The 24,615-nt window shown below is 38.1% G+C and overlaps 1 long non-coding RNA gene across 3 annotated transcripts; it reads right to left on the reverse strand.

Annotated features, from left to right (window-relative positions):
• Window positions 1-462: 462 nt before the first annotated feature.
• LOC308193550 lies at window positions 463-24,615 on the reverse strand. 3 transcript variants are annotated; one of them, XR_013949726.1, is made up of 3 exons: window positions 18,298-24,615; window positions 3,242-3,432; window positions 463-2,479 (listed from the first exon to the last, which is right to left on the reverse strand). It is a non-coding gene; the product is annotated as an uncharacterized lncRNA (long non-coding RNA). The 3 variants fall into 3 exon arrangements; XR_013949727.1 differs by having other exon boundaries at window positions 18,861-24,614; XR_013949728.1 differs by having other exon boundaries at window positions 19,932-24,613.

Raw genomic sequence — 24,615 nt, forward strand, 5'->3', positions numbered from 1 at the left:
AGTATTCAAGTTGGCTTGAGAGGAGATCACATAACACATGCCAGAGGGACGCCTCAAGTTAAACACATCATCTGGTTGGATACAGAGTCAGTTTCACACAGGCTGGGGTCTAAATTAGTACTGGGGTCTTGCTTTTATCAGCTCCCTTATACACTTTCTCTAAGGGAGAGGAGAATGCAAGTTACCTTTCAGGGCAAATTGCACAAATAATGTAACAGCTTGTCAGGAGAGGTTGAGAGCCCTGTGAAAGGTAAAGTGTCAGGCCTGGTTTGGACTAGCAGAAGTTCGTCTTACTGTTTTCCGTACCACAGCACCAGGATGGCTCCAGATCCCCTCCCCACTCCGCTATCCCCCCACTGCAGTTCAAACCCTCTTCTCCGCCTTTACAGATCTAGCACTAACTTGTTATACAAGAGCTCTTTGTTTTACTGCAACTTCCAACACCAACATGCAGAATCTTGCTTTTATTAAAAATGTGCTTTTATTTCTATATTCTGTACAAAACAAGCTTTTTGGCATGAAGAGCAAAATCTGTCTCTTCAAAGGAGAGCAGAGTATAATACAATCCATTCTCATAACAATAAGGGGAGGCAGAAGGTGGTGTTTAGATATGCTTATAACTTATTTGCTTTGTGTGCCACAAATTCCTGTGGTTGACGGGATGCCAGCAGTAGAAATAATACTTACTACCTATGAAATGAGGGGCTGCCTTTCATCTGGAGATCAGAAAAGTAGGGCTTTTGCACTCTAGGCAGTTTTCAAAAGGTTTTTATTTTGTGCATGAAGTGCAATCATATACCAGTTCTACCATGGTGATAAGAAACTTCTGACCAATATGGGATAGGACTGGGACTTAAGAAAGAATTTGTAGGAATACATGGAGAACTGCTTGAATGTGTTCCAGAAGAATATTTTTTTTTTCCATCAAAAATGTCTATCTGTCAAAACCTGTTCAATATGGGAAGTAACATTGATTTTACAGAATCACAGAATCGTCTAGGTTGGAAGAGACCTCCAAGATCATCTAGTCCAACCCCTGTCCTAACACTAACAAGTGCTACACTAAACCATATCACTAAGGGCTACATCTAAACGTCTTTTAAAGACCTCCAGGGATGGTGACTCAACCACCTCCCTGGGCAGTCCATTCCAATGCCTAACAACCCTTTCAGTAAAGAAGTTCTTCGTAAGATCCAACCTAAACCTCCCCTGGCGCAACTTTAGCCCATTCCCCCTCATCCTGTCACCGGGCACGTGGGAGAATAGACCAACCCCCACCTCTCTACAGCCTCCTTTAAGGTACCTATAGAGAGCGATGAGGTCTCCCCTGAGCCTCCTCTTCTCGAGGCTAAACAATCCCAGCTCCCTCAGCCGCTCCTCGTAAGACTTGTTCTCCAGACCCCTCACCAGCTTCGTTGCCCTTCTCTGGACTCTCTCGAGCACCTCCATGTCCTTCTTCCATTTTAAAAAGTTATTTCATAAGTACAGATGAAAAACAGTTTTAATAAGGTTGAAATGCTGGTTTAGGACTTATTGGAATAGAGATTTTTTATTTTATTTTATTTTTTTTTCAGATTTCAACCTGCTTATTCCACCACTAAAATATACAATTAAACATACAGAAACCACAGTCCATATTTTTCATTTGCAGAAAGTTTCCTGTTTATTTAAATTTATTTAAGCCACTGGCAGACTTTCCCCAAAATGTTAACTTGGACTTCTCCTAAATTCTCATAAAAAGTAAGGTCCAGTCTATAAATGTCTGACACTAGTTTAATGATCTCAAAGTAAAGGCCCCTTCTGGTGTGTGTGGTATTTTGACCATGCACAATCATAAAATGGGATAGTCCATCTATTGTCTCCTGATAAACCCAAGTGATATCAACTAGGAATGTATTTCTGTATCAAATGTAAGGAAAGCTATGTAAGAGAATACGATGAGAACTGGTAGATGATGATCGGAAGCTGGTTTGAGTAGAACTTCTAAATCCAGGTATATCTGTTTAAAATTATTTTCAAAGATTCATGTTTCAGAAAAGTCAAAAAGCTCTGGAAATAGGACTACCATGATGAACATAGCTATCTCAACAATAGGTTTTGCATAGCCCTTATTAGGCACGTAAAGTGTGTCAGTTGTGGATAAAAAAATTATTTATTTATTTATTATTTTTAAAAGGGAAGACTGAAGTGAGAGGTATTAACTTGGAAATCTCCAGCATCTTAGAAAATAGCTTGAACCCTCTATTTCAAGGAGTTATCACAGTTTCCTATCAGACTAAGCCAGCACATGGCTGAACTCTGAATAATTGTAAGGGGAAATTATTTGCTGAACAGAAATAATTGCAGAGTGGAAACAAGCAGGTGCACAGACATTACTTTGTCATTCTCTGATCCACTGAACACAAGGTGATGGTAGGATAAAGCAGGAGGCTTCTTTGTGCAGATATCTTGATCAGGCCACAGTCTCTTATATTCTGGTCTATAAATGAAGGAGAGAGGAAAAGGAGGACACATTCTTAGACTGCTTTTGTACTCAGTAAAGAGTAAAAAAGGTCCCTCTTAAAGGAAATCAAGTAGAAGCCCTGGATTTCACTCCAGAGGAGTCTGTCTTTTTCCACCGAGACACATTACCTGGACTATACTCCTTGTGCAAAAACTGAACTTTGGGACTGGTTGCTGACTAATCAGTAAAGTAAACTCTTTTAGTACTAGTCAACTACTCTCTAATACATTGCTATATTTTTAAACTATTAATCTGAAGATATTCCTTCTTTTTCTACATTTAAAATTTGTCAGCATTTTAACAGAAAATATTCTGGATACTCTAACAGGCACATCATACATTTTTTTCCTACATTTTTCCCCAAGTACCCAGGCCATTCAGTTTAAATTTAGTGCTCTAAATTATAGCAGTAGCATGTATCTATGGCATGGGATCTGTTGAAGGCTTTGATAATGTGGTTCTTAAGCCCACCCTTTTGAAATCATCTTTGGTAGTGATCAAAGGCATTTTGACATAATATTAACTCAAATGCCTTGGATCTTTGTCTTCAGTAAACATAAAACCATCCAAAAGTTAGTGTTATCAGTATATACAGCACCAGTGAATTTTCTTACTCCCTGACTAAATGCCAAGGAAGGAATCACAACTCAATGGAGTTTGCAGAATTCAGAATGGTTTTATTTGACACAAGAGAAAAAGTGGGCTCATAGAGGATAGAGTGGTTCCTTGCTCCTCTACCTTGAAAATTCATGCAGCATGTCTCCTTGTTTTCTTTAGCTCAAGACTACAGTTTCACAGCTCATCTTCTATAAACCAGATTCATGATGTTATTTGGAGAAGGAAGTTGTTTTTCTCATATACTGTCTCACACAGTGTGCTAACCTCTGACTATGGCAATCAGGATCTTTCTTTTTAATTTCCAGTGGGAACTGCAAGACAAATGAAATATTGTTGACATCAACAAGAAAAGGTGTATGGTATTTCAATGTACTGTTTTCTGAACAATTATGGGAAAATACTTGGTGGAAAATGTTTCTGCCCTCCTGAGAGTTCAAAGATGGGACTTGAAGTTCCTGAAATCTGTATTGAGAAATTATATTAATTACCATTTTAGGTTTGGTACAATTGACTTAGAACAGTTTTCATTCAGTTTGTGTATTGTCTACTATTTACGGTAAGAAGTTGAACAGAAACTACTACTAAGAATACAGGATGTTGGCCAGAGGTATAACTTCTTGTGAAAAAGTTTGATTATGGGTGGAAATGGGTTTTGGATGGATAAAACACTACATATATTCATTTTTATCTAACATTTTTATCAAGTGTTCTTGGAAACAGCATTTCTTTTTTTTTCCGGTGTTTCACCAGTTTATGTCACTGTGAAGTCCTTGCCAGATGACACCTTCATCTTTGCAGGAAATGCATCATGCAGATGACTAATAGGTTCCAGAACCACTTACAACTGAGTATCAGGCACACTGCAAGACATGTAGCTGTGCAATCACTCATGAGAGTAAAAAAAAAAAAAAAAAAAAAAAAAATAGAATTCTAAAGATGGGAAAAGCATCCTTATATTTTTACTATTTCAGTTGTTTTAAATCTGTAATTTCTACATGTAGGTTGGTACATTTTAATATATTCTATTATAAAATACTTCACTGTAAATCATAGATCAGCAAGACTAAGATAGCTCTGCAAAGTCTTTTATTTAAATAAAATAAAAAAATTATGCTAAATGCAACTATAATGAAGAACAGCAATCAACAAGCAATATGAGTTAATTTGGTAATATGCAAAGGTTTGCATGGAGACTACTGCAGTCAATAAGCAATTGGACAAGACAAAAAGAGTCACTGCAATCTATTTCTTTAATTGACTATCTATATGGAAAACTCTATTTTAAATTTTGCTTTATAACTAAAGCTTTTCATATGGATAAACTTTTTCTTATCCAGGAAGGCTGTTCTTACACATGGAGCATTAATGTTCTTATACGAAGGGTGGATGTTTTATGCTTTTTGTATTCATAAGATAGTGAGTATTGTTTAAAACCATCCAAGCTGGAGTTTATCTGAAACACCTTCTTGGAAGGAACGATGATGTTTCCATACCATTCCCCCCCAGAATTCAAACTTGTTCAGAGACAGGTTTTGCATCATTAAGTGGTGATTCCTCATGTGTTGAGTTCATGATTGATTGCCAGGCACATACATGTGAGATTTGCTCAGTTAGGAGACATATCATTTGATCCTGGCTTCTTCGGATTTATGTTTTTAAGGCTATGAAAGACTCATTTACTTTCGCCTTGGCTCTTAAAGAAGTTACATTTCTTTGGCTCAGGTTATCTTTGGAAGGAAACCATTGTCATAGCTGTTAATCACCAGTCTGCCAGATATTAAGGCTGTAATACATTGACATATTTTTAAAGTATTAATCTGAAGATATTCCATCCTTTTCTACACTTAAAATTTGTCAGCAGTTTAACAGAAAATATTCTGGATACTCTGACAGGCACATCATACATTTTTTCCTACATTTTTCCCCAAGTACCCAGGCCATCCAGTTTAAATTTCCCAAGCTCTTCCTTTTCCATTTGTGATTCTCCAATAGAACTCCAATTCAACATTCAGATTATGCTTTCTGTGGTTCAAAAAAGTCTAGTGATGAAACAGTCTGATTTCAGATTAATAACTGTTCTCTCCCAGGAACCTTTGTATTGCTCTCTAGAGTTATCATTTCATTTATACCTAGCTCACCGCAGGTGAAAACAAAGAAAAATAAATAATGCAACGGTTGGAATATGTGCATACAGTGTTGAGATGCGTGTAAAAGAACAAAAGTTAAGGGAAGAAATTGCATTTTATAGTTTTTTTTTTTTCTATCTTCTAGTATTCTCTGTTCAACATCTGTGTAATTTTCTCTCTGTAAATTCTTTTTGTTCTTCTGTATTGGTATTCGAAAATATGTCGCTTGGCCCTCCAAAAGCTGGCAAATTGGCTTCAGAAAAGCATGTGAAAGTTCAAAGCTATGCTCTATATATTCTCATCTCTCTGATCTGATATTTCTGGAAGTACAAGCTTTCCCAGAGACCTTACTTTCCTTCCTGGGAGCTGCCTGGAAAATATGGTGAGAATCCTCTTTTGCACTTTATTTCTAAGCTTTCACTTCTAGTTCTGTCTTGACTTAGTAAGTGAAAATATGTATGGAAAAAAATGTATCTGTGAGCATTTGTGAATGTTTTTTAGAGATTGGAAAATATTTTCTTTTCAATTTGTTTTATTTAATTTTTCTCCTGTGAAGAAAGGCTGAGAGAGCTGGGGCTGTTCAATCTGAAGAAAAGGCTCCCGGGTGATCTTATTACAATTTTCAATATTTAAAGGGGGCTTATAAAAAAGCTGGAGCAAAAACTTTTTGCTCAGTCAGATAATGACAGGACAAGAGGGAATGGTTTTAAACTAAAAGAGGGTAGGCTTAGATTAGAGGTTAGGAAGAAAGTCTTTGCTCAGAGGGTGGTGAGGCACTGGAACAGGTTGCCCAGAGAACTAGTGGATGCCCCATCCCTGGAGGTGTTCAAGACCACATTGGATGAGGTCCTGGGCAACCAGATGTAGTGCTTCTCTGCCCATGGCAGAGTGGTTGGAACTAGATGATCTTTAAGGTCCCTTCCAACCTGAGCCATTCTATGATTCTATGGTTCTATGACTTTTCACTTGCACTTAATCCATGCTTACAATCATTCCTATTTTCCAAACTATTTTGTTAGATATCTGAACAACTCTCCTCCTTTTCTCCTGCAACATCTAAATTCCCAGCAGTTTCCCAGTCCTTTTTTCTGCCTCTGTTTTTTACCTTCCATCTCTCTCCTTGTTCATAAAATTCCTTCTTCTCTTCTTTCCTTGTCTTGCCTCAGTGCTAGATCCCTTTCTGATAGAGTTTCAATTAGTGTTTTTTGGCACCTCTTTATCCCCTTCTTTTATGTTTTGCTTGTATGCATGCCGGACCATCCACAGATTTACCCATACAGAAAGTTTAAAAAGTTTGTTCCCATTTCTCCTTGTTCAGATAACAGTCACAAGGCAGGATACACATGCCTTATCATGTAGTGGAGCAGCCTCTGCGCTGTACATCCTGCAGTTGCCCAGAGAACCAATAGATCAAGAGTGCTACTTGTAAACCAGAATGAAATACATATTTTTTTTTACTTATCCCTCATCTTATGTAGCTTCTAATACAATTTTTGCTCCCAAGTTACATGGGTAAAACAATGACTGCTTTCATCAAAGACAGATCTGTACAACAAACACAACTTTTTCATACAGACCCTAGTAAGAAACCAGCCAGGTGTTCTATATCACAAAATCACAGATCTGTAACCTCTGTGTCGTAGCTCTAGGCATTAAAAAGTAGCACAAGGAAATCCAGGCAAAGAGAGAGAGAGGCTAAGGTGAAAATGGAGAAAAGCACAAGTCAAGTAAAGAAACAATGAGATTAATGAAGGAATACTGCTTTTGCAATTAAGGGGCCTTTGTGGGACTCAAGCTTTGGAATAAAATTACCAGATAATCTATAGACTATGTAAATAGGATGAGGCTATTCGCTCATTAGCCATGGAGATTTGACACTGCAGAGACTATGTGCTTCTTTTATACATCAACTGATGCAGAAAGCACTCCAGGCCCTGTGGCAGAGAGATTCTCTACTTTTCTGTACAGCCCTTTCTCCTCTTCCCTCTCTACTTCTTCCTTGACACTGTAGTCAATTCTGGCCTCAATCACCAGCCTATGTGAAAGAATAGAATAATGTTTTCTTGCTATATTGTAAACCCTTTGGGGCAGAGATCTGGAAATGTCTGATGGCTAATTTGCTAACCTGTTGTTTGCTACTTATTTCTCTTCTTATATATAGTATAGAAATTCTATGGAACATTAATATGTAGAGTAGATATAATAACATATAGTAATAGTATATATAATGTAGCCATTGGTACGCCATAGACTGGAGAAAAAAAAAGTGTTGTATAGTATGTAGCATATTAGAGTAACATATAGCATCTTGTTGGTTAGTGATGATATGTTGATATATGTTGCATGGTAATAATCAGAGGAATGCTATACTGATGAGTTTGTTTTCCCCAGCTCTTCGGAAGATATGGAATTCCAGACACTTGCAGAAATAACCTCCTCCTCTGAAAATTTTCCCTTCAATTCTTTATCGCTACTTACCATTCTTTAACACTTGAACCCAGCATCAGCTAAAGCCCATGTTCCTATTTTTTAACTCCATTTCCTCTTACTTTCATTAATTCCGAACAATTATGATGTTTGTTTAATCACATAGCACTGCAAATTATGCTAATCAATTGAGTTTGCACCCAGCTGGGATTCCTCATGCTGTGTGGATATCTGTGGTTGTTGAAATGAAGAGAGACAGGTATGATGAATTTAATTAAATAATTTATCATCCCAAAAGCATGCCCAGACCCAAACTTCTGCAGACTCCTTTCAAACCTGAAAAGCTTGGATCTGAGAGCTCATCTGAAACCCTTCCCCTAGAGAGGCTGCTGAACTATTGAAAAGGTCTCTAGAGGGGCTGAGTTCTTTAGAAATAGTTGATGGTTTACATTTCTATTTCCCTTTAGGTGCTCTGAAAACTGAGTTGTTCTGGTAGTTGGTGGACAGTTATATAACCCCACACAGTTCACTTCTGCTGAAAAAAAAAAAAAAAAAAAGAGTTACAGCAGTGGGAAAGGTAAGATCCGCAGAAAAACAAATAGGAGAAAGATGTTTCTGTATCATGCTACCCTGTCCTTCAGCCCTCTACTTCTACTGTCCATGAACTCTCTGCATGAGGATCTACCTGTTAGTTTTCTACCATCCCTAGACATTGTTGTTAATCCTTCTGGAGACTCTTTGAAGCATACAGTAGGCTACAATCCAAAATATAGCAATATAAAAAACACATTTCCAAACAGTCTTTAGTGATTACCAAAATATTATTGGTTCCTTATGTAAGTAAAAAAATTCTGATCTTTGTATGTTAAAGTAATTTCTGTGGATTGACAGAAAGAATTGTGAGTTCAACACTGCCTCTTAGCTGGGGTCTGATAAAAACACACAAAATTTATGCTTAAGTGATATATGGAGCAATTCACACTGGAATCTCACTCTGGAAAGGTATTTCATTTAACATTTTTCATATTGTGATTCACCTGACAATTGCATTTACTCCCAGATCCTTCCATACCATTACAGTAGGTGAAGCAACAACATTGCATATGCAATTTCCAATGCAAACCTGAAACATTTTCAAAATCTGAAGAGAGGGAGGGCACTTTTTAAAATATACTATGCATAGATATAATTATTTTGAGATACAGGCTATTCCAAAAGAGCAAAAATGAAGCAACTGTTTTCAGGCACTTATTTTTCTTATGAACATTTTTCTGTTTGTCAGAAAAACATACCAGTAATTTCCAGACATGCTCACATATTTGTAATATTGGCAAAAGTACAGTATTGCCAAGGGGGCACATTTGGAGGTAAATTGATTTCACTCTTCTAATGGAAAGAATGCATGGCATTCCAGAGCCTTTTGAAAAAACACGAAAGTGAAGCAGCATCCTTTTACATATGCATTGGAATCATTCCTAAGTGCATAAAGATGCTTAGGTGATTTTTAGTCAGACCAAAAATTTATATCCAGATGCGAATAAATGGTTAGGTGGACTGCTTTTCTATTTGAAAAATGATCTATGTACCACAAAATAATAAATAACACATAGCAGACTAGTCTCCTGGTGTCATCTTTGTGATGAATGAACATTATGGGGGATGAGGAAACTTGCCTTCTTCCTATTTTTCCTTCCATACTTTTAGATTTATATTGAGATGAAAAATGAGGATGGTGCATTTGCTGTTAAGTTAGTTTTTGAGAGATGCAGCCTATTTGCTAGCACTGCTCACAGAAATCTGCAGCTTATGGAAGAGGCTTGTGACGACATCTGGCCAGTAACTGATGGAGATAGAAGGAAGGATGGGGCTGTCTTACCTGCCTACCTTCCTGTTGTACACCTGCTCTGCAGACAGCCAAGAGAATATCAGTATAAAGGGGTGTGCTTAAATGTGCAGAGGCCTGGGTGTTCCAGAGAGTACTACCCAGACTGCCCATGCAGGACAACTGTCTGCATGTTTGCTTGGAAATTTGACTTTGAGGGCATCTATAAAGCCAAGAGTAGTCAGCCTGGGCATGTGAGAAGCTTCACAGCAGCTAAGAAAGCTTCATTTTCTCTCCAGCTTCTTTAAAATCTTTACAAATACCTTCCAAAAACATCTTCATTTAAAAGACAAAGAGGTAGGTCAACCAAAGCAAATGGAAATCCTTAAAAGCAAGACAATGCTGTCTTACTTTATTCAAATGTCTGTGCAGGAAATCTCCACTGAAGTGGCTGACATATTGTTACAATTTATTTTTTTTCCCCATTGCCCATCTCATTTCATGTTCTTAAGAAGTCCCTTTTACCAGCATGTGCAAAGGAAAAATTCTACAGCACTGCTACAGTCATCCAATTAATCTCTGACTCCTTAACTTCAAACTCAGCAATGATAATGGTTCTTCTGACCCAGACAAGTGTGGATGGGGATGTGTGTTTTTCACTTTCCTTGTCATTAACATATCAAAAAAGGGGGCCAATATTATCCTAAGAATATACTTTTCTCTATGTGCATCTCAACTGATGTAAGACAGTTTTTTACATACCTTTAAACAGAATAGTGATGTTTCTAAGATGGAATCAAACCAGAGGAAACCAGAATCAAACCAGAGGAAAAGACCATGGCTTTTTTCTTCTCTCTACTATCTTGATAGTCAAGACATGATACACCTGATTTTGTTTTAAAAAGAAAACTATGCATCTGGATATAAGACATCATGTTTGTGAGACCAAATTGAGTCAGAAGAAAAAAAAAGGGACTGAATGAATGAGGAAAACTGATGTAGGACTTATTCCATTTCAGTTCCTACAGGTAAAAAAAACCTTGTAGCTAAAAACATCCTTCATCATCTGAATCTGAGAAATATTTGTGACTTGTGTTGATGTAACCAGGGCACCCTTAGAAAAGGACATCAGCAAAGTGTTACAAGTGCATTTACAAGCTCTAACCTCTAACTGAATACTACAGAGAGAACTTCACAGGCCTTTGGCTTCCAGATAATGCAGATGATTTTGTTTCCTTCCTGGCAGTCTCAGAAAAGACAGGAGAGGAAGTGCTACAATGTTGTCTGAGCTGAATATGTCCATCTGCACAGGAGTCTCTGGTGAGAAAATATCATGAAATAGCCAAAGCGAGGATTTCCTTTTTCTTCCCCCTCCCCTCCTCCCCCAAAACATGATATTATGGTAGAATTTGAATACTGCTTTGTTTGTTTGTTTGTCTGTTTAATGGGTGTCCTTAAAACACTTACAAATTACAGATCTGAAAGAAAACATACGCAACTCCCTGCAGCAGGTATATTTAGTACACCTCCCACACTTAATCTCTAGAAGAAGATTCCAGATCTTCCAAATATTTTGGGGAATAATCTCAAGCAACTCCAAGAATAGCAAGCCAATGACAGGATAGAAAACAGATGCCTGGACTCTGAAGGCACTTTCAGAATGATAACTGGTCCTGTCAGCTATCTCAACATTTACCAAAGTGGGAAGGAGATCATTTTGGCTGTCATTGAAAATAAGAATCGTTTGATGAACAAAAGGTATTTTAAATCAGCACTTCAACACAGTTCCCTTATTTCCAGCACTAAAATAATTGGTGTGATACATTTATCACACACACAAGACCTGAGAAAGACTCCCCTAACTTAATTTTCCCTGTAGCTTTGGTGTATACCAGTTACATAGCATTCTTTCTCTTAACAGGTCTAGCTGAAGAAGACCTGTGGGCCAGACTAGTAATCAAAACCTTTTGGTGGATTGCCCAGTTCACCTCACTCAGCCAAGATGTACTCCTTTACATCCAAGGCATCAGGCCAAGGTCATTTTCTGGTGTTTTTAGTGGCTGATATCAACAGCATTACTGAGACACCTTGTGGGAGAGATTGGGGTCCCTGGAGTTCACCAAAAATTTCAGTACGCAAAAGCCCAAAGAAGGTGTTTTCCCCATTTGGGGAAAAGAAGTGAAGAATCTCATAGAACCACTTTCTTTTGCTTCTGACCCAAATCGGAAAGTGCTCCTGCAGCCTGAAGTGCCCTGTAAATGACCTGAAGCAAGTCATTTAATCCATCTGTGCTTTGCTTCCACATCTGTAAAATGGAGATAATCCTTCTCTGCTTCTCCAGGCAGTTTGGAAGATAAATTCATTAATTCTTGGGAGTTGCTCAGTGCTTTGACAAATTGGGCTCTATGTATGCAAACACATACCAAAAAAAAAAAAATCCTACTCCTGAAGCAACCCCTCTTCTCTCTGACAGCAGAAAGTTATAGGTTTGAACATACTAATCCGCTGGGCCTTAAGACTCTAATCCTCCAAAGTCACCCTCGTGATTATTTTGCCTGGTTGAGCATCAGAACTGAACAAACAAATGCTGAAAGGTCAGCCTTGCAAAAGATTTCATTTCGGACATTTTGGTTTTGTTGAGGTTCCTTACCTCAAGCTCTCTGAAGAAAAAGAAAACAAGCTGACTGAATATTGAGACAGCTGCCAGACTTGGGTTTTGCCACAAAGACCATGGAATAGCAGCCTTGGAACACAAAACTCAAATGTCTCACTGTGGCTGGGGAGGCAGGATAATGACCAAGAACAAAGAGAAGGAAGGAAGAACATTTAAGGACAGAGAAAACTGTGATAAAGTTTGGCCCAGTGGGCCTTGATCAGGTCCACTAAAGTTTTGTGCATCTTCACAGGCAGCAAGCTCTAGGGCAAAGGCTGGCACATGGGTAGCATTAAAGTGTTGCCACTGTGGACATACAATACTACTGTGCAACACAGTAGTCACCAGAACTCTTCACTTGCTTTAAACTTGGAAGTATCACTTCTATGATCAATACTAACTTAGAATTTGTGGATAGATCTAAGATTTACAAGTTTGGTGTGATTCTAATCAGCAGCATACTGTTCAAGCACTATTTAGGAGAACGTTGATATGGAAAACGGGGTTGGAAATTTTGTAAAAACATTTTCAGTCTGGTATGGAAACAACTTCCAAGAAGCTATTTTTGAGCAATTTCCACTTCTTGTCTTGTCCTCAAACAGGAAGCAGTAAGAATCATAACAATAACTATGTTTATGTTCCAAAACCTTGCAAACAAGTTAAAGTCACCGGTATAGGTACTGGGAAGTTTTTATTAAATTCAGATAAATTTTACCCTACTCATTTTATGCTTTCCTGACCAAGAATGCCTGCAAATGCAAAGGTATTTTAATCAGAAATGCTTTTTGCCTACGTCCCTGTCTGTTGCAATCCTTTGACAACAAAGAACTTCTACAAGTTTTTCTCAGTTGGAGAACTAGGCTGAGAGGTCCTTGTCTAATGGTTTCTTCAACATATAACTACATGAATCATTGTTTTCCATTATCCTGAAGCTGCAAATAAATGCTTAGCAAATTAATCTCCTCATTTTTAAGTGCTCAGGAGTCTACTTCAGAATTTGATGGATGTTTATTCAGATTAATAGAAAGGTCTCTTTATAGTGCTTCAAACATACAGTTAGGCCAAGTGAGTGCCAGTAACACTGTGGGTGTAACGTGTTTGTCCTAGCTGTCCTCGGCTGCTAATAAAGGAATTGACAACTAGTGAGCAGAATAGTTGTTACAGGGGAAAAAAAATAAAATTTAAAAAATTATCTTACACCTGAAATTACTGCTAGCAGGGAGAAAAATAAAAAGTAAGAAAAGGCACTTTTCCCTGTTTCATATCTATATATCTCCATTCACTCAGCACGTTCTACTTGTTTTACTGGAGAAATCATTTCGTCAGCTAATTGTGCTTGTAACAATCCTCTTCCCTACAGAGAGGATTTCTGTCAGTGACCTTCATGTTGAGCTATTTTTGTTGGTGGGGTTAATTTAGAATGTAAACCAGAAAGGAACTTGTTACCATGAGGAAGGAAAAACACCACATAACCTTTGTGGAAGTTTTGTCTGTGGTCCATATCTCAAAGTCATAAAAACACTTTGAGTTATCTGACTGGTACCTGTGAGAATTGAACTAGGATCTTAAAACAACTTTTAAGATTTAGAGCAAACCACCTACTCTCTGTTTTTTGTCCTTTCTTTTTCTTCTCTTGCAAGTTAATTCAGTATTTATATTTCCTCTGAGTTCCTCTAAATTTCTTCTCCTTACTCCCCTCTTACTTAGTTGGAGCAGATTTGTGTTTTATTCAGGAGATAGTATTTTATTTAGGTGATGGACTTCATCAGAAAAGAAAAAAAAAATCTAATGATCTTTTTAAAACTTTAAGGAATTATTAAGAAACACTGTACAAAATATGATTGTATGATAACTCAATGAGTTAAGATGTTCAATGCCTGCATAGATTTACAAAAGGAGAAACGTAATAAAGATATCTTGTTGAAAAGGATCTCAGAAAAGTTGGCTGAGAAAGGAGCTGAGGAATTGAAGTAAATGCTTGTTTCCTTTCTCTGTTTATCCTGAGACACTGTGGGTAGAATACAGTGGTGAAACAATATATGCCTCACAGAGCCATTGCTTCAGTTAACTGAAGAACATGCAAGGATGGAAAGTAACGCGTACTGTTTTCTGTTTGCTACCAGAAACATACACAGACACACACATATGTATATATATGTGTATATATACATACATGGAATTATTTGTGTTTTTTTTGATGTTAAAACAAGATGTTTTAATCCTCCAGGAAAGGACACTTCCTCCAGATGTGCGCCCTTTTCCAGACAGAAGTCTAGATGGTGGTGCAGAGCAGGAATAGGAGGAATGCTGTTCGGCACCTGCTTTCTGTTCAGCTGAATGACAGGATTTCTGAATGCCATGGCATCGTAGCACACTGCGGAAACAGTGAAAATCTTCAATGATTATATTTCTGCTGGAATTTGAGAACTTCTCACAGACACGTGACAAGACTCTGGGCAATCTGAGACTGAAATAAGCCTTTAATTAGAGTTTTTCAGAACCTTTGTCCCAGTTTAAAATTAGTCCTGCTGAGATGAATGCATACCGAGGCTCAAATGGAAAACTGTCTCCTCACTATTTTAAAGTGATCTGATCTGTATGTTTCATAACATCTCTGTCACACTAAAAGCCCTCTCTTAAGGAAAACCAGCAACGAGGAATCTGCCACATCTCCAATAAACTGGCTTGAAACAAATGGTGCCTGGTTAACCTGACAAAAATGTTATGCTGTTACTGACTTTCGTTTTGCGTTTTCCCACTGTTTAATCTTCCTCATTGTTTTTCAGACAATCTGAGGAAGTCATCTTTTATTCTGGATAAATTAAAAGGAAAAAACAAACAAACAAACAAACAAAAAAACAATAAAACCAAACCAAAACATCAACAAAAACAACAAAAATCTTACATAATTCTATTTGTTTCTCAGTAATATAAGCATCCCTATTTTGCTTGTTTGTTTGTTTTGTTTTGTTTTTCATTTTGAGTTTCCTTTTTGAAGTAAGAGTAAGTAAATTTTACTGTTTTCATGTAACGGTGAAACAGATCACAATAGTGATCTCATTAATACCTTTTTAAGAGACAGTATTACTGGCTACTTTTTCAATGTATTCATTTGTTTATACATCCAAGACTGATGTTTAATCTCTAAGTGTTTCTGTCTCTGTATGAGTTCATGTCTAATATTACCTACCAAGGAACATGAAATCCATCTCAGCATCACTGCTTTCCAGGATGTAATCCCTCTTCTTATAAATATGGCTATACATGTTATTCCTGGATGAATGATCATGCATTTTGATGTGCTAAACTGCTTATTGTACAACTGCACCTAATTTATCAAGTTAGTTTGATTGCTAAGTACCACTGATATGATGAAATGTGAACTCTCCAAAGTCATTCAGAGTAGAATTCATCTTGTCAAACTTAGCCTATTTAAAAACTGGCCATCCAGGCTGCAGTAGCCATCTAGGCTAAAAGGATAGAGTATCTCTTGAGAGATAACAATAAATTTATATTTATAATGAACAGAATGAACCACAATCTGCAAATGCCTGGTTTTCCTCCATTGTACGTGAAGGCAGATGTGATTTGCTTGGACTTCACTCCTAACTTACAAAGGGATGAAACATCAGGGGATCCCCAGTTTAAAAGTTCTACCCTTGTCCATTACAATACTATCGACAGTTTGTCCTTCTGAACCATGTCAAGAACTTCTTCTGTCTCTCTCCTCCCCTGCAGGTAATAATACTGAAGGAGTAGTAATTTTAGATATTTTAACAAGATCAGTAATACTGTATTGCACTGCCAAGACCAATATTCATAGGGAGATATATTTTTTCTCTTCTGGTATCATGCTCACTGGGTTTCTCTTTGTGGTTTCTCAGAATATGTTTTTTTTTTTTTTTTCCTGTATTTTTATAAAATGTAAAGTGAAGTTTATGAAGAGAGTTTTGGAAACCTGAAATATCTCAGAAGTCCAGTAAGGGTACCAAGAGGTCAAGTGTGCATTATTCTGAGTGTAACCCTGAAGGCTCATGCAGTCTGGAAAGAGTGGGCAGTTCTGAGCTTTGCAGTGGTTGACCTCAAGGTGGCTCACATGCAAGGTGCAGCTCAGAGTTTTCTCCACCTGGAATTCAGCTGACACTATGTTTCTCTCTCATAAATTTCAACAGATATTGGAAGATATAAATGATTTTTAATCAGTGGTAACCTGGGCCAAGTTTGAAGCCATGACCAAAAGTAGAGAGGCTTCCTTTCCCACAGGATATGTTTTTTTGGATCCTGAAGGTTTCAACCAAAAAAATCAGATTACACACAAAAAAACAAAATCTAGGCCAAAATCTTCCCACATACATCTATGCAAACCTCATGGATTTCCTGGCCAAAGCCTGATGTTGTGAGACCCAAACCCTAAGACTCTAGCAGCAAAGAAAATAGAAAGGTCGTGTATTTATCCACAGACCACTGATTTCCTAATTTTATGCTCATTATCCTAGATTATGAGACATCAGCAATGCTGTCCAATCTTCTTTGGTTGTGAATGTATTATCAACTTCATTGCACACATATACTTTAGATCTGTCATAGGGAAAAAACATCTTTTAAAATTGCCTAAATTACACGCTGAGAAAGTTTCTGTAGATTTAGAAATGAAGTGAGTCTTAATTTGATCAAGATTGGGGATTTTTTTTTCAAGGAAAAGCAATACTGTGATTAAAGCACTGGACTGGTATTCTCTCACAAAATTCCTACTTTCTTCTAATAGTGCTTTCTGGAGAAGCATTGAATTGCAGAGGTAAGCCTTTAATAAAGGAAGGTAGGGCACAGTAACAATACAGCAAAACCTAAAATGCAGACTCTCAGCTCCAGGAATAGTATCAATTATGCTGAAAAAGATCTCTGTTAGGTAGCTATGTGACAAATCTTCTTTATTGGAAGGAGTTAGTCTTCTTCACTGGAATACTTAGCAACCATGTCTGGGAGTTGGGACGTTTCAGAGAGCCAGTGGAAAGAAAGAACCAAGAGAGATGCAAATTTGAAATTCCCTCTCTTCATTGAGTTGGGTGCATGTTTCAGTGCTGTAGTTAAGCAGATTTATAAGGACTTGTCATCCACAGTCTGAAATGACTTTATCTGTCTCCACTACAGTTTTCTGTATGGATTTTTTGAGTATTGTACATCAGACTGCTGCTGAAAATATCAAATCTATTCTGCAGAGCAGAATCTCCCTTTCCTCTCTGAATGTTGTTGTCTAAGAAATACTGCTTTTCCGGTTTCACATGGGCCTGACTTCCTTGGAGATACAAGCAGTGATTTCTCACAGAAAATCTCACAGCCTTTTACCACGGTCACTGCCTTGGTATCTCATACTGGTGACTCAAACCGCATAAGGATAAGAAGGATTCAGAGGCCAAGGGAGCAGCTACCATCCTGACCACTACCATCTCTGAGTGGAGGTAGCCATCTAGGTAGTCAGTTGCTGATCTTTTCAGTAGGCAGAACATTAGGTAGAGATTTTTCTTCCATGAAGTTTTCGGTAAGGTTATCCTAAACCTCTTTGCTGGATCTGGGATCTCACAGTAAGGACACTTAGGCACACAAGTCACATGCTGAACCACAGAGTCCTAGTTCTCTGAAGTAGACGGTCTGTGGACACCTAGGTCTCTGGCTGCCCAAGGCAGTGGTGAACTGACCTTAGTAACTGAGCTGGTCCCTTCCAATCCTATGTTCTTAAAATAGCACATGAGCATAGGAACAGGATTTCCTTTCTTCTGTACCTTCTTTGTGGAACCCTCTTACTTTTTTTTTTTTTTTTCCTCCTCATCACAGACACTCTTTGCATGTTTGCATCATTTCCCGGTGAGGCTTCAGTCATAGCTGGGGCCTGAGGCATTACCGTAATGTAAATTAAAAAATGATCCTGAAAGTTCCTGGAGATGTCTCCAACACCTAGGTGCACAACTAACGCACAATTCACTTCATAGCACATAGTCAGATTCATACACATATCAACAAGTTCAGTTACTGCAGTGGGACCTGTATCATTGAACAGACCTCCAGACTTCACCCACACATTAGCCAGCCTCTAAGAAACATACTACACACCATTAAAGGCTTAGTGAAAATAACAAACTGTCATGCACCAGACCTTGTCTTGTGGACATCAGCAACTGAAGGCAGAAGTTCCCACCCAGCTTTAGGCAACCTTCTCCATGTGGGAGGATGCGATTGGCAAGACGGGGTCACCAGATCAGCACACACACAGCTACAGGAAAGGAATTCAGCAAGCGCCGCACTCCTGGCCCAGCCAAGCACGGAAAACACAATCCTTGAATCAAGACACCAGTCAACACTGCCTCCCTTTGATGTCATGCAAGATGGGAGGCATCAGCCACAGGTATGCAAACATGAAACCTGAATGCCATCAATCACAAGGGAGCAGCTGCCTCAGCAAACCAGACAGAGCATGGTTTTCCATTTGGCTAAAACAAATAAAATCCAGGAGAGAAAAGAAATAACTGCAAGCATAACTAAGTCACAGCTGAACTCTTCGCTGCCAAATACAGGACAGAAAACATAGGAAAATGACAGCTTTCAGATGCACATTTTATTAAGATTAGTTATTATAACAAAGGGGTGGGTTAGGAAAGGAAGGATATTCGCTTTTCTACTTAGAAAAGAATGTGGACTTCATGCTACACAAACAGTTACCTTTTTGTGAGTTTCTTTGAGACTTTATTCATCATAGCAAGCAACATACTTTCTGAAAAGCTCCACACATTTGCTCCACAGATGTAGCTTCCATTTCTTATTATCACTTCAGATCAGTTTGTCTGAATCCCTTTGTTATAAGCATTAAGACCTAGATCACGTCATTCCCCAGAGCTAGCTTTAAGGGAAATGTGGATCCCTCACATTTGATGACTGCCCTGGGACTTCCTGGATCTGCAGTTTAGATGTGGAGGGCTGCACGTGTGCTACAAGAGAGCTCAGGAGTGGATGGAAACCTGCTTGATATTTTCCAGTCCTTCTGTCTCAGCTGGCAGAGCCAGCACTCTGTACTATGCTACACTTTAAATAGAAATGCCACAAAGCCAACACTAGCTTAGCTGACGTCTTTTCTTTTCCCTAGTCAGGACCTGATCCAGGAAAACTCTTCAGTTCAGGCTTACCTTTAATAGCTAAATGGTTCATGGAACTTCTTACAGCTCAGCATATGCTTCAAAACATCTGTGAGAGGCAATTCCACTAGGCACATGTTTATACAGTTGTGTTTTTCTGACAATGTTCATGGACCGTGGTATAGTTCAGAAGGACAGTGACTTCGATGAGTTGGCGGGTCAGGCCCTGACAGTGAGCCTGTTTGGCTCCTTATTTCAGTGGATGGACTAAGACAAGTCAGAGTGAATAATTAAGATGCCCTGTCCTCTATTTATTTAGTTTCTTCTCAGAAGTGTAATGTTGTAATTAAAATTTTACTTTAATTCTGAATTATTATGAGTGGAAAATGCAGTCAGTAAAACAGTAACTGGGATAATAAATATAATTTAGATGATACACGATATATACTTGTAGCACTAAATATCAATACTATGTTTTCTCAGAAAAAGACCTTTCACAGACAGAAAAATATCTATTTTCTCCATACCAATTTTTATAATCTGCCTTCATGAGAAACCTAAAAATCCCAAGATACACATCAGTGTGGTCAGCTGAGGTTTGGACCCCTCCTCCCGTGTTCACTGGTGTCCTGGGATTCCTTCCCTGCTCCGCAAGACCTACCTTTGATCTAGGACTGCAGAGAGAAGTCAGCCAGAGACTGAAGCACTCCAATCAAAGACTTCCACAGTACTCAGATCACTTTTTCAGCTGTTTCAAATCACAGCAGCCTGTCTACCCAATGACACAGACCACAGAGAGCACACAAGTCTGCGTTCTTTCTCTTCGCTGGTGCCCCATTGACAAGTGGGTCGAATGCAAGGCTTCGCGCTTCCTTTCAAAAGCCCTAAGCAGGACTGGCTTAAATTACTGAGTACACTTCATACTGCGTGACTCTCACATCACTTACGCTCGGCTGGAAGGACGGACTTGTCAACTTCAAGTAAATATTGTGGCACAGGAAACAAAAGCTTCCCAAAGGGCAGCCCATGACCCTGAAGCTCACTCCTCGAAAGGCAGAAGTGACGAGGAACAACCATACCAGGGCAAAAGACAGAGAGTTTTTCTTTCACTTGCTCTGTCCCACAGCTGCAGCAGGGGATCAAGGAGAGAAGCAGCTGCTCAAGCAACAAATAAACGATGTACTGCAGGATGGGGAGCTGTATACTAGAGTGAGCAGTTAATATAGTTTGTCCTTTGTTGATAGCGGCTAGTCACATGCATAAAACGAAAGGCAGGGTTTTGTTGGATCTTGGAAGTGTTCAGCATTTCATAAGACTGCAGAGTTTATGTATTTGCAGTTCATCTGAGGTCAGAAGCACATGCCTGCCTTCACTTTTTGCTTGCCCTGCTCACTTACTCCAGATAATGACTTTTCCTGCTCCTTTAATTCTCAGTAGTAGTATAAAGTAGATGAGATTCAGGTGTTATAATTTAATCATTTTAGCCTGTAAAACAAGTGAATCCCCTTTTAAAATGTACTTTTTAATACTATGAGTTTTTTAAAATATTTCTGATTTGTGTGTGTGTGTGTGAGTGTTTTGTTGTTTTTTTTTTCATTATACTCAGTCTGTTAAGCATGTACTGATGAATTACCCTAATGGAGCATTAATGTTATTTATGTTCTTGAAACTGGTTTGTAGTCCAAAATTCTTTATTTTAGAAAGAAAACAAATTATTATGTAGGATGTTGTAGGCAGTTGTTTTAATACCTCACATTTCATCTGCTGTTGTAAAGAATAAGGCTATTTACATTTTTTTTCTGTGTTTAAGGAAAACAAATTTATCTTTCAAGCTGTGTGCTTTTAATGATAAAATTCTCTTTTGTGCACACGTAAAAAAAGACCTCAAAACAGAAGAGACTGTTCTGTCTGTAGGACAGCACAGTTCTACAGCTGGTTACACTTTAGGATGAAGTGGAACAAGTACTTTCACAGCTATGCAGACCATTTAACTGTAATCAGTAGAGAATAGAATGGGTTACTGTGAAAGCTGTCTGGAGAATGATGCCCTCTCCACACAATGCTTGCTAGTGTGAGGGGGACAGTTTTCCTCGGCTTTTGTGATAGACACCTGGGAAAAGCTCGTTGTTTGACTTTTTAATTAGGGATTGAAAAAAGTGCTGCTACTACCCATTCTCCAACATTAGTTCATGGTAAACTACATAGTAAATACTAAGTCAGAAAATTCTATTTGCAGGGTTTGTTTTTTTTAGTGAAAACAAAATATTTCAACACAGAAAAGCAAATGTATCCTTTTTTTTTTTTTTTTTCTCCTCTTCAAATCATGTCTTCTGGGGCCCCTTTGTTAGTGACACAGTAAATATCATGTATGACACTAAACATCTTTGGAACTGTATTCAAAATACAAAATATAGCTGTGTTGTACCCAGGTATAAAGAAACTTCACTAAGTACTTAACCTTGTTTGCATACTTAAATACTAGACAAAGCTTGGTTGAGAGATCAGTGATACGTTGCAACCTAGGTAAGCGTCTGCTATCACTGGTGAGCCAAATTCTCTTTATATTTTACCTCTTTTTGGAACACTGGGCTTTTTTTGGTAGAAATATCTGGGACTCATTAATAAAGGTTATACAAGAACACATAAATCCAGCTTCCTTTAACCACACACAGAGGCAAATGGTTTTGTTAAATAGCAATTGTCATTTCAGAATGAATGATGATTTAAGATGCATTATGTCATTTTTTCTCATGTTGTGCCATTTGGTCTCTGATCAGTGAGGAGACCCAGCACTTTCTATGGAATCAATTAACCCTGAGGACTGGTCATAGTTCTAACCTCATGCTTTAATGGAAACCACTGGACTCCTTCTTTAGCCACCTCTAACGTAATATGCAACTTGAGCCATATATGTGAGCCAGCTGGCCAGGAGAGCAGGATTCCCTCCATTTCTCCATTTGCATTGCTGTATGAGATACCTGGGAAGCTAGAGCATTGTTTGTGACAGTAATTAAAATACATAGGAGGTGGCCTGCCAGACAGTTAGGTGATCCTTGGCTTCATTACCTTTAACACAATCTAAGAACAGTATGCAAGGTGCTACAGTGAGAAGAAACAGTGCAGTTCTCCAGCCCAGGGTAAATTGGTAGCTGAAAATACCTGGTGACCATCAAAGCCACCCAGTGAAATTCTAGCTAAGGGATTTGGCTAAATACACGGAAAGACATAAACATATGAAGAAATAATTTTGCCAATATATACCTGCATAACATTATTTCCATAGTGTCAGGTAAATGTTTTAACTGTTTTTTTGTGGGTTTGTTTTGTTCCGTTTGTTTGTTTTTGTTTTTGTTTTCTATAGTTCTCTTTGTTCCTCCCTTAAATGTGCAAATTTTTTCTAACGTGGTTATGTTTCCCATCTTAGCAAACAGCATGTAATGTGTAATTGTTATGTGTGTAATTTCTGTCTTTATTTGATTTTATGCAAAATAAGTGTTCCGGTAGAGCTTCTTAAGTTTTGGAAAGCATTACATTAAAAAAAAAAAATCAACCAAAAAATTTCCATAATTTGTTGCAAAACACATTCAAGCAAATAATAATAATAAAAAGCTAAAAAATCACCATTGCCTCACCACACATCACCCCCTAAAACCAGGGGAAAAGTTAAGAGTTTTGCAATATTCTTGAGAGAGACAGTAAATGTGGTTGCCTTCAGACCAAAGAAAAAATACATTCCAAAGATGAGCATCCATACTAGCCAGTGACTTCCCAGCAGCCTGGTATTTCTAAGCTAAGCAGGTTCCAGCCTATGAGCCTCATCTAATTGCTGTGATGACAGATTCACACTGGGAAAAAAAAAGAGGTGGTCTCTCCAGTAGATGGTTCCATGCCACTCAGTCAAAGCCAAAAAACCTCCCCCACAAACCAGCAGACCAGTGACTTTTAATCTTATGGTTCAGGGGCACTGTAACTCTATAGCCCTGCTCACATCCAGAGGAAATGAGAGTCTGTTGTGGACAGGAAAGCACAGTGCTGCCTACAGCTCACAGCGTGCTCAGCTGATGAGTCGGCAGCAGCAGGGGACTGTGGCAACCTCATTGCCAGCCCTCTGTCTGCATGCTCACAGGAAGATCTGCCCTCAGCATATCTGGGCGTCTACTTCTTGTACTTCACTCACTTTAGCCAAATTTTGAAGCCAAATTATTGTTTATTTGTTTTACTGTTAGGGAGCGGTCTTTCTTACCATTTATTTTGGAGATTTTAAAAATATACATCAGTTTAAATATCATATAAGAATGTTTATCTTCTAGATCTCCTACATGTCTTGTATCCTGGAGTTCATTCTCACAGCCACTGAATGAGGTTAAAGCTGACACAATGAGAGCAACGTTTCAGAGGATCAAAATTAGTTGTAATATCATAAACATAAATCAGGGTGAAACAGCAGGAAAAGGATGCCAACATACTCATGAGTAGGTTGAACCAGAGACAGGTCAGTGCAGGTGTGACTTAAATCCCTTCTGTCCTGAACGTGTCAGCTGTGTATCACGAAAATGAATTTGACTCTCAGTTCACAAGGAAAGGGAAGCTGAAAGTGAGGAATGTAACAAGTGACTGCTTAAAAATACCTACAAGCCTGGAGTCCAGAAGGCCTTTCTAGTAATGTTTGGCACTTATAGGTTTAAGCATAGTTGGAATTAAAAATATATATATAATATATATTTTTAATGAGAAATCATATTTCTATTTAATTTGGATCCCATTATAAATGTTAAATAAATCCTTTGTGTTTCAGTAACCTAAATAATCCTTTTTCCTCTTAACCTAGGCTTTTATTGTTGTTCCTGAAAGTATTTAAATTCAGAATATTTCATGGTTCCAAGATCACTGGTTTTATTGACATTTATTCCCTTTATATGAGAATATTATTTTATTTATAAGTGTTTTATTTGATCAAAGCCTTTTTTTTTTTCCCTAGAAGAAAAAGCTAAATAGAGGCAAAAAGCAGAGAAGAGAATATGTCATAATCCCTCTTTGATGAGGTCTACTTCATGTTAACAATGGTGTCAACAACAGAATGCAATAAGCAGACTTCTAAAAGTCACAAGCCAATTCTTTATGGCCTTGTTCTTCTCCTCCAAGATACTGTATGAAATGTGGTCTATACTGGACACAGATAAAAGTCACAGTTCTTTTGATTCAAGTATGAAAAAGAAACTACTGAAGAGAGTGCTACCTGACAGCAGGGATGGGATCCAGCTCACTTAACTATAGAACACTATAGAAGTTTCAGACGAGGTGAACTGTGCTCTAGAATCCTTCCCTAAAAAAGGAACCTAAATGAT

This window comes from Anser brachyrhynchus (genome assembly GCF_964034855.1).
Source record: "Anser brachyrhynchus genome assembly, chromosome: 3".
Taxonomy (NCBI): domain Eukaryota; kingdom Metazoa; phylum Chordata; class Aves; order Anseriformes; family Anatidae; genus Anser; species Anser brachyrhynchus.